Below are 10,609 nucleotides of genomic sequence, written 5' to 3'. Positions count from 1 at the left end.
AATGTCCTCCACAACTAGACTGAAGAACAAAATGACAGCAACTTGTCTGTTCCCCTTCCCTCAATTCCCCAGCGCTGTTCCCCTCCCCCAATGCCCCAATAAAAAATCTTAAAAAAAAATCAAACTTAAAAATATTTGTGGGTAATGAATCAACATTTTCATAAAGCCATATGTAATGGTCTGAATGTTTGAGCTTCCCCACAGTTTATATGTTAAAATCTTGTATGAAACATGATGGTATTTGGAAGTAGGACCATTGGGTGGTGCTTGGGTCATGGAAATACAGCCTTCATGAGTGGGATTAGTGCTCTCATAAAATGGACCCTCAGGAATCTCTCACCCCTTTCACCATGTGAGGACACAGTGAAAAGATGCCATCTATAAACCAAGAAGCAGGCTTTCACTACCCACCAAATCTACCAGTGCCTTGATCTTGGACTTCTCAGCCTCCAGAAGTATAAAAATAAATTTCTGGTTTTTAATAAGCCAAGAAAAAGGATTTAAGGAGACTTATGAAAAATGTTTACAAATGATTTAAAGAAAAATACATGTTTATCATAGGGTCCAGTTACTATTTATTTAATGAAATATCAATACATATTTTAACTAACCAACTAATCAAATAAGTTGTATTTATATAGTAAAATAAAAGGGTTGGATTAGAGCTGAGAACACTTGTTTTTGAATTTAGGTACTGCCTCTTACTACAGTGTTTGAGGACAGGCTTTATACTTCTTTAGCCTCAAATACTGTAAACAATAAATAATTGAAATTGGAATGAGATGCTATATGAAAGCACCACCTCATAGTGTTTAGTCAGCCAGTGGCATTTAAGAAAGTTTTAATTGTACTGTCTTTAAATGGACTCATAAAATACATCAGAATTATTTCATTGTGGTTTTTCAGCTTTTTATGTTTCTCCCACAAAGTGTGTATTCCTAAAGTGAATTCATCTATAAAGCTATATATAAATAATTTGAGATGAGCTATGTAAGCATAATAGGAAACAAAAATTCTCCCCAACAAAAATGAAATGAAATAGTATGTTTTTCTTAAATCCTTTCATTCCCTGCAAAGTAAATTTATACTGTATCTATTGGTAATAATATTCTGATGAAGTTTTAAACAAGGACTGTGACATGAAAATATAATTTATCCTATATTTTATTAAATAACTACTTAAATGGTATGTGTTAGTTTCCTGGGGCTGCCATAACAAAGTACCACAGACTAGGAGGCTTACAAAAACGGAAATCTATTCTCTCACAGTTCTGGAGGCTAGAAGTCTGAAATCAAGGTGTCATTAGGGCTGTGTTCCTGCTGAGACTGGGTAGAATCCTGTCTTCCCTTTTCCTAGTTTCTGGTGGTAACCATCAGTTCATGATATTCTTTGGCTTGGGCCTGTATCACGCCAGTTTCTGCCTCTGTGTAACATGGAATTCTCCCCATGTATCTGTGTATTTTCTTATAAGTCCACCATTATGTTGGATTAGGACTCACCTAAATAAACCTCATCTTAATTTAATTACACCTACAAATACATTATTTCCAAATAAAGTCATGTTCTCAAGCACCAGATGTTAGGATCTTAAATATCTTTTCAGGGATGCCATTGAACCCATCAGAGGCACCTAGTATATCACAGGCAATGTTCAAGGCATTGAGGACACAACAGTGAAAAACACAGACAGGAAGTCTTGTAATAATGGAAATCACATCTACCTTTGCTTTGGGGATAAAAAGGGCTTCATATCGACCCAGGAGTTCCTCCTTGCATAATTTCTCTATCCCAGGAATTGGGTTAAATCTTTGTATTTGTTTGGGGAGAGTTGACATCTTTTCTTTTTTTCTTTTTTGAATTGAAACATTTTCTATATCAAATCTTCCGATGTGATTCCGTGTGTGTAAATACATTATGTCTCTCCATTTATTTAGATACATTTAGATTTTTAAAAAATGGATTCACCTCATNTATGCTATCAGTTATATTTATAATAACATTTGGAAAACTTAGAAATATAAAGTGGCCTCAATGACCTTTGTTGTCCATGAAACATAAAACAGAGTTCAATGAGAAACGTCCAAAGAGATGTATATTTTGTGACCTGATGAGTAATAGTGGTAGAAAAATGTCTCCATATTGAACATTAATTCTTCCTTCTCATTATTCATTTTCTCTGCAAAGATTTGGTAATATGTTTTATATATTAAGGCATTGTGCTAGGAAGTCTTTACTTAAATCATAAGTGAATAATCCTTCATCTTTATAAACATTTATCAATATTAAAAGAATAATCACCTCGATATTTGATGTACAATTCTTTTTAAAATTTCCTTTATCTTCCTGAATAAGCTTACAAATATTTGATTTCATGGAACTTCTGTATTCCAAGAAAAATAAAGGGAAACTCTTCCTGGTATTTTCCATGAGCTTTTACTCATGTAGTTTATTTCTAAACTAAAATGTCTTATCACTTTATCCATTCTTTACATCCTATCAACAGACAGTGTGAAGAAATTTAATTTCAGTCTCTGTAGTTACTCTTGATCAAAACGATGATAAACTTAAACTGGAAAGCCATCGCTTCTTTCTGGTACTGTTTTGTATCTGTTTCAGCGAACTGGCTCTGAAAACCAGTGGAATGTTGAAATACATGCTCTCCAGTATCCAATCCAAACAGAGCCAGATATTGGCTAAAGATGTAGGCAAGTGGCTTGGTATTGGGTTCAGCAATGAGGCTTGTGGTAGGGTGGAAAATGGGAGCTGAGAATCTGAGTAATGCAGGAAAGAGTGGTAGGAAACTTCAGGTTACTGCCAGCATTATTCTATACAGGTCTTCTTTATTTGGCACCGGTTATATTTTTGGATGCTCTGGAAGACTGTAGAAAGTATAAGCCTAAGGAATATTTGGTCAATAAGGGATTTTGAGCTTGAATAAATGTTGAATAAATGTTGGAAACAATTATAATGCAAGAATAAATTTATGGGAAACGTATACATTTATTCCATTTAAAAAGGAATAGAACAGCTTTCCAAATATATTCAGGTCTATTGGTAATAAGTAATCACTCCAAGTTGAGAAAGATTGACTGTACCCAATATACACTTAGAATATGAATGGCAATATAGTATGCAGAAGTATTATCTAGGAGACTATAAGTTTCAACTTACACCCATCTATAAAAATATCAATGTACATGAAATCATATCCTAAAACTAGGGAAATCAGAGAAAGAGCCTTACAGGAAAGAGCAATAAAGATGTGGTTTAAAGCATGAAATTTAAAGTCAAGCAGTTCTGGGTTTAAAGCCTAGCTCTATGGTTATTAGAAATGTTACCATAAACAAATTACCTCACTTCTTCCAACTTCAGTAGTCTCATCTGTGCAATGGGAACAATATTAGTCCCTGCATAAGCTGGTAGTGACTATTCAGTGATTAGCTCAGTACATAGAATAGAGTAAGTTGTAACTACAGAAAATTATTATTACTCCTCAGAATTCCCACAACAATTTACTAGTACCATATCAATGTTTACACTGCACTATAGTTATTTGTGTATTTAGAGTATAGCTTCTACCAAAAACCTGTTGCAGATTCGATCAACATCTGTTTCCATTTTGGACCACCACAATGCCTCAAAACTATCTTTTAAATGCAGAGTTATTTGAAGTCATCACTCTGAATTTTGAAGTCATCACTAAAATGGCAGCATGTGTGTTTCATCCACAAAGCTCAACACTTAGTTGTAATATACAGGTTAAAGGACAAAAGTATTAAAAATAGTTACAGCTACAATAATTTGTCAATAGTTACACAATATAAACAGATATAAATTGTAATATCAAAAACATAAAAGCAGGGGGCATTAAAGGGTTGGATTTGGTATGTGACTGTAGTTAAGTTGGTATCAGCATAAAATAGACTGTTATGTTTATACAATGTCTTATGTAAGCCCCATGGTAACCACATAGCAAAAACCTACAGTAGATTCAGAAAAGCTAGACAGAAAGGGGAAAAAAGCATACCACCTATAGCATGCCACTACAGAATTAAGAGCCCNTTATCTTGCCCAAATAAATTTAGTCATGTATGTTATATACATTCATAAACACTTGCGAACATGCAGTTGTTTTAACCTATGAAATGTTTCAGTTCATCAGTAACTAAGAGAAGAATCTTCAAAGAAGACATTTAAAAATCTTCCTGATGAAATTTAATTCCACTGGGTAATATAAAGGACCCATTTACATTTCCAACCCTTTAGGGAAAATTGAAAGAGGAGTTTTAACAACTGTGCAGTTTAGTTACAATTGTTTGCTAATAAAAGACTGATTTTATTTCAGAGCAAGTAAAAATTACCGATAGCAGCAAAGCCCCAACTAACACACAGACTTCATTATGTTCTACCTAGATGTATGCATGTGTTTATAAAATGTGGGCTCTCCGCTTTACAATAAGTAGAATAACTAACTAATTTTGAAAATCCGATCTTAAAACCTAATTCAAGGGGAAAACCTCTCAACCTGACAAAAGGAATTATTGCCGGAGATTAAACTGCTTGATGTTCTTCATTGTTCTAGTTGAGTTCGGGAGGGAATATTAATTGAGATGTGCCATGGATTCCAGTGTGTGTTCCATAGTGCTTCACAGGTTTCCTGGTGGTCCTTCCAACAGGAGTAGCATAAATGAGTGGAATGAGAAGGGTCATTCTGAACCGCAGTAGTTCAGCCATTGTTCTGTTTGGCACAAAAGGTAATGGTTGGTTGATTTGCTTTATTTCTGTGCTGTTCTGATTTTTCCCCCATACACCCTAATCTCTACTACTTCCTCTGTGAGTCATCAGCAGCTGGACCCAGGGAGACCACGGGAACTGGCTCCTGGAAAAGAGCGCTAATGGAGCTATTACTCAAGTTCAATTCTCTTTAAGTGTGGTAAGAACCACGAGTTACAAGGAGATAGAAAAAAAAAGAATTATTTTGCATTTTCTGCTTTGAAGAGCCTCCAAATCATGCTGACCTCTTCATGTTTCTGTGCAGCCACATGATAGGCATGTTTATCTCAATAGTTCTTATGAACAAATATAGCTAGATGAAAAAAATAAGAATATTTCATGTTATTTATTACTCACAATAATTTAATTATTTCTCCTGGAGTTTTTTGTTTATTGGTTTTGTTGTGTAGTGGTTTATTTTCCTTTGCAAATTCCAAAAGCAATATTTTAGCACCATTTTTCCTCACATAGAATCCATCCAACAGTTTCTGCTAGTCTACTTCTGATACAGTTACTATTATAACCTCCATTAGACATAAACACCCCTATTTTCTCACCACACAAGGGGATCTTGAATTAGATTCACAAAGAACAGCTTGATTTATAGTTGTTTTCTCTCCATCCTATTTGAAGAAAAAGAAAAAAAAAAACTTAGCATGGCATCAGGCTTTGATATGAGGGAGTTCCCACAGTCTGCTGGCAAACTCTCCTTGGTCGCTTATCTAAACTAGAGATTAGGCTCGAGATTTTATTANCCCAACCAACAGCCATCAACTGCACCCCCACATCTCTGAGACCACCTCTGTTCACTTTCCTCGCCCATTCAGTTTTTTAGAGTCCACATATAAGTGAAATCATATGGTATTTGTCTTTCCCTGACTGACTTATTTCACTTAACATAATAGTCTCTAAGTCCATCCATATCATCCCAAATGTTACGATTTCATTCTTCTTTATGGCGGAGTAATACTCAATTGTATAAATGTACCACAATTTCTTAATCCAGTCGTCTACCAATGGGCATTTCGGTTGTTTCCAAGTCTTGGCTATTGTGAATAGCACCGCAATAAACATAGTGGTACATATACTTTTTTGAATTAGCGTTCAAGCATAATTTTGATTACTCATAAAAGGAACCTAAAAATTGGGAGCAGATGCTCTTCCAAAACTGCCACATGGAGGTATTGAGCCTTCAATTGCTCATTAGATTAAGCCTGTAACAGGATCTTCCCAAGTTTTGCAAAATCTGAAAGTGACTGGTTGGTTGTTGAATGGAAAGAAAATCTGTAAATCAAGTCCTGAGGGCTAAGACCATTGTGAATGAGGATAAATCCTAAGGGAATCACCTCTGTTTATGTGACAACCGGGTTATCTCTACTTCAAAATTGGAATGCAGTTGGTGAACCAGAAGAGACAAAGATCCAAATATGGGTGCCACATATGCATAGCTGCATATGCTGCTTCACATTGGTTTAAGGACATTGAGCATTGTTTACCATCTCAAGCTAATTGATATTTACCTGAATGCAAACCAGATTTTATTAACTCCTATACTACTTTATATATTCCCTTCAACAATAGCCCATTCTATAATTAAATGGACTGCTAATAAGACTGACAATGATAACAAACATGGCTTGCAAAGGGCAATTTTTAATAATGAAAACTTATTTTGTGTTCAGAAGACCCAGGGATTCGCAGAGTCAAGTGAGGGTTCTGATTTGCCTAACTGGGAAATGACTGATTATAAGGATGGCCATGTCAGTAAATTCTAACCAAACCAATATATAAAGAAATAAAAGTTCATCCTTATCTTCATCCAATTAGGATAGATTTATTTTATTATAGCTAACATTTTGATATGATAGTTGTAGCTAGAAGATAAATAGCATACTAGTCAGGGGAATCATTTTAGGGAAGCAGTTATTTTCTTAACTAGCAAAATATTTCTGGAATCTTTGCTGGTTATATCCGGAGCAAATTTAACAAAGATCATGTTTATTAAAAGTCCCTTTGGTTTATCCCAGATTACTTTTCAAGATCTAGTACTTTCCTCTCCTTATTATTTCCTTTTCGCCATGTTTTCCCTCATTTTAAATTCTCCATTGAGACTGCTTACCAACTTGATTATCCCCAAACTCTCACTTTAAGTTAAAAAAAACAGTATATTCAATAACCCTAGAACAAATATAATTTATAAAAATAATAATTTGCAGTGCCAGCTCTTCGGAGGGATTTTTTTCCCTCCTCTGTGAATGTGTCTAATGAGAGAATGTGTATCAGGAGGGGAATAGACCATTTGGGTTCCCAGATTGCTTGTCCTATTTAGCATTATTATTTTTTTAAAGTTGCAATTAGTATTAGCCTTAAGAAATGAATGAAAATTGGCGATGAATGAAAAAGTTAATAGATGTTAGTATTGTAATTAGCAAGGGTCTGATCTTGCAAGAGTGGTTTTACAACTGCAGTCTTCAGAGGGCTTGCTGGTCTCCAGCCTGTCTGCCTTGGAGCTTTGCACCACATGTGAGGGAAGGGTTTCAGTGGAGAAAGAATGAATTGCCCTCCTCTGCCACCCTGTGATAATGGGGATGCAAGGAAATGATATGAAGTTTCAGCCTCATTCACCCTCACAGACATAGTCCGCCTTTTTACCAGACAAGTGAGAACAGAATACAATAGAAGTTTAAATGGGCCATGGGACCAGACATAATGTAATTGAGATGATGTTTTTATCTCAGGACAAAAAAATGGAGCTGTTAGGTGTGAGAAAAGAAGCATCTAAATATGTTGCTGGAAAAGAGTGATCCCTTTACATGAAGAAGTAGCAATTCCTTTTGTGCAATTTTTCTACCATTTGCCCAGAGGTCATCTTTTTCCTTGGGTTAGTCCTTTGTCTGTATGGCACAGAAAACAACCTAAGTTTGCAGTAAAATGTACTGGAAAAGAAGTCTAGAGAAAAACATACAAAGGACTGGGAATAAAAAATGTAATTAATATTTGTGCTGATATAAATTAGGGCTTAAAACTTTACAATTGGTAAACAGATTTAAAACTAACAATACTCAGTGATGGTAATGGTGCCAAGAAATGGCACCTCTCATACAGTGCTTGTGGGCATGGACATTTTTTAAAATGTTCATGGTGGGCTATTTGGCAGGGCTATAAATATTATATAGGAGAATGTTATTTGACCATGTAACTACAGTTCAAAATAATCTAACATGAAGAAACAGATGACTAAAGTAATGTATGTGAAATATATGGATGTTCCTTTCAATATTGCCTAGGCTTATTTAAAAAAAAAAGGAACCAAATGAAATAAACAGTAATAAGGGATAAGCTAAAGTAATTATGATGCACTGATACAGTGGGATACTATACACTATTTTTAATAAAAGAGTTTAAATACAGGGGAAAAATGAAATCATAGAGGAAGAAAAGCTTTCTAATTAAATCACAAAGTAATTTTCACTACATTAAAATTTAATTTTTTTGCTTGCAGAAGTAGAAATGACCAACATCTAAAGAAATGGTAATTCAGGGAAGACTAATTGTAACACATATGACATTCAAAGATCTTGATTTACTTAATATGTAAAGAGCACTTGTAAATCAATACAAAAACAATAAACATTGAATGTACCATGAGAAATGTTCATAAACAGCCAAATTCAGATAAAAAAATGCAAGCAGTTGATAAGGACTTCCAACCTTATGATTTTAAAATTTTAGTTAAAGTAGCAATGAAGTACTATTCTTTCACCTATCATATTGTGGAGATAAAAAATAGCAGTGTATGACTATGGTGAGGAGAAAAAACAAGTGGCTTCATTTCACTTTTCTAGATACAGAAAATGGTAACACATTTGTTGATCCATGTGGTAAGAGCTGGAAAAAATTTAAATGTATCTATATTTTCACCCCATAATTGCATTTCTAGGTATTTATCTTGCAGAAATACTGGCATAAATGTTACATTTATGTGGAAGAATACTTACTGAAACATTGTCAGAAAAGCTAAAGATCAAAAATAAGCTAACAGTATGCTTAAGCAAATTGTGGTACCACCTTTCAATGTGACACAATGTGGCTGAAAGGATGAAGTAAATCTACATTGCTGTTATTTGACCCTTTGACCATCTGTAAATAAATGCATTACTAATGGAGAAAGTGTCAAAACTTGGTCTATGGTACGTTATCATTTGTGTAAAGATCTGAAAAGATACATCAAGAAAAAGAGCTTGTGATGGGAAAATGATGAATTCTTCACTCTCCATAACTTTGTTGTGTGTAAGTTTTTCTACCATAAGCATGAAAGCATTTTTCAATATAAACTTCTAGATTATAATTAATAACATATCAACACATGGAAAAGTATACCTAATATGTTTATTTAGTGTTAAAAGCCATGTCTAAGTATAATCCTTTGTCCATAAAATATATATTTCATTGCATATTATGTTTTATCATGTATCAATATAATATTGTTATATGTTATTTATTATTGTATTCTTAGTTAAGTACAGAAAAATTAAAACATGTAATAAATATTAATGATGATTAACATCTCTGGTGAAGTTATTGGTGAATTAATTTTTGTGGGCTGTTCTGTATTTCTAGGTTTTCTTTATTCTTATAATCAAATAAACATTTATTTGTAGAGAAGCTATTGGTAGATGCGTACATGACTGGTTCTGGTATTTTCAATATGGTAATTCAAGTCTTTTATTTCAGAAAATTTTTCTTAAATTATATATTTAAATATTTCTTCTGTTCCACTATTCTGGATTATTTTCAATCTCCATTTATGTATGCTAATNTAAGGAAAAGGAGAGATGAGTAACACAGAGGATTTTTAGGGCAGTGAAACTACCATAATGGTGAATACATGTCATAATAACTTTGTCCTAGACTATGGATTGCACAACACAAGGAGTGAACCATAATGCAAACTATAGACTCTGGATGATAATGATGTGTCAATGTAGGTTCATCAATTGTAATAAATGTACCACTCTGGTGGGGGGCGATGATAACAGGATAAGCGATGAATTTTTGTGGGCAGGAAGTATATGGAAACTCTGTGTTTTGATTTTAAGTTCGTTCTGTGAACACAAAACTTCCCTAAAAATAGTCTATAAAAATAACGCTGTCCAAAAGTTTATATGAAATGTTTCTTACTCATTTTCAAGGTGGTAATATACTGAAAATCATGAATAATATAAACTTCTCAATATTTTATCACCTTTACATTTTTTTTAACAAAGCCTAACTAGATGTCGAAAAACTGGTATTTTAATATGTTTGATATGTTAATATATTGATGAGTTCAGATTACTTTAGTTCCCACTTCTTTTACTGAACAATAGCTTTTCAGGAGATTAATTTGTTTTCCAATTATTGATCAATAAAAAGTGTTACTCTTCATTCTTAATATTTGCATAGGTTCTTTGTTTTTATAAATAATTCTATTAGCTAGAAACTTTAGAAAACATTGCATAATAACAGCTATAATAGAGGGTTGTTTTTTGTGTTTTGTTTTGTTCTTTAATGGAAATGCCTTCTCACTTATTAACATTTCATTTAATTTTTTTGTTTATTCATATGTAATTTTGCACCATATGTTTTTGAACTACCCTCCTTATATGTTACCACTTTAGATTAGAAAACAAATGATGAAGTTTTAATTTGTAAAATAACTTCTCAAAGAGTTTAAATAGATAAAACCTTCTAGTCTTTGAATGTTTCAAAGAACTCAGTAGTAAAACTTGCATCCAGTGCCTTACAGAGATTTTTTGGTTGTCTGTTTGTTTGGTTAATTCCACCTATTAAGGT

Source organism: Hipposideros armiger, unplaced genomic scaffold, assembly GCF_001890085.2.
Source record: "Hipposideros armiger isolate ML-2016 unplaced genomic scaffold, ASM189008v1 scaffold_427, whole genome shotgun sequence".
Taxonomy (NCBI): Eukaryota; Metazoa; Chordata; class Mammalia; order Chiroptera; family Hipposideridae; genus Hipposideros; species Hipposideros armiger.
This window is presented reverse-complemented; position numbering follows the sequence as displayed.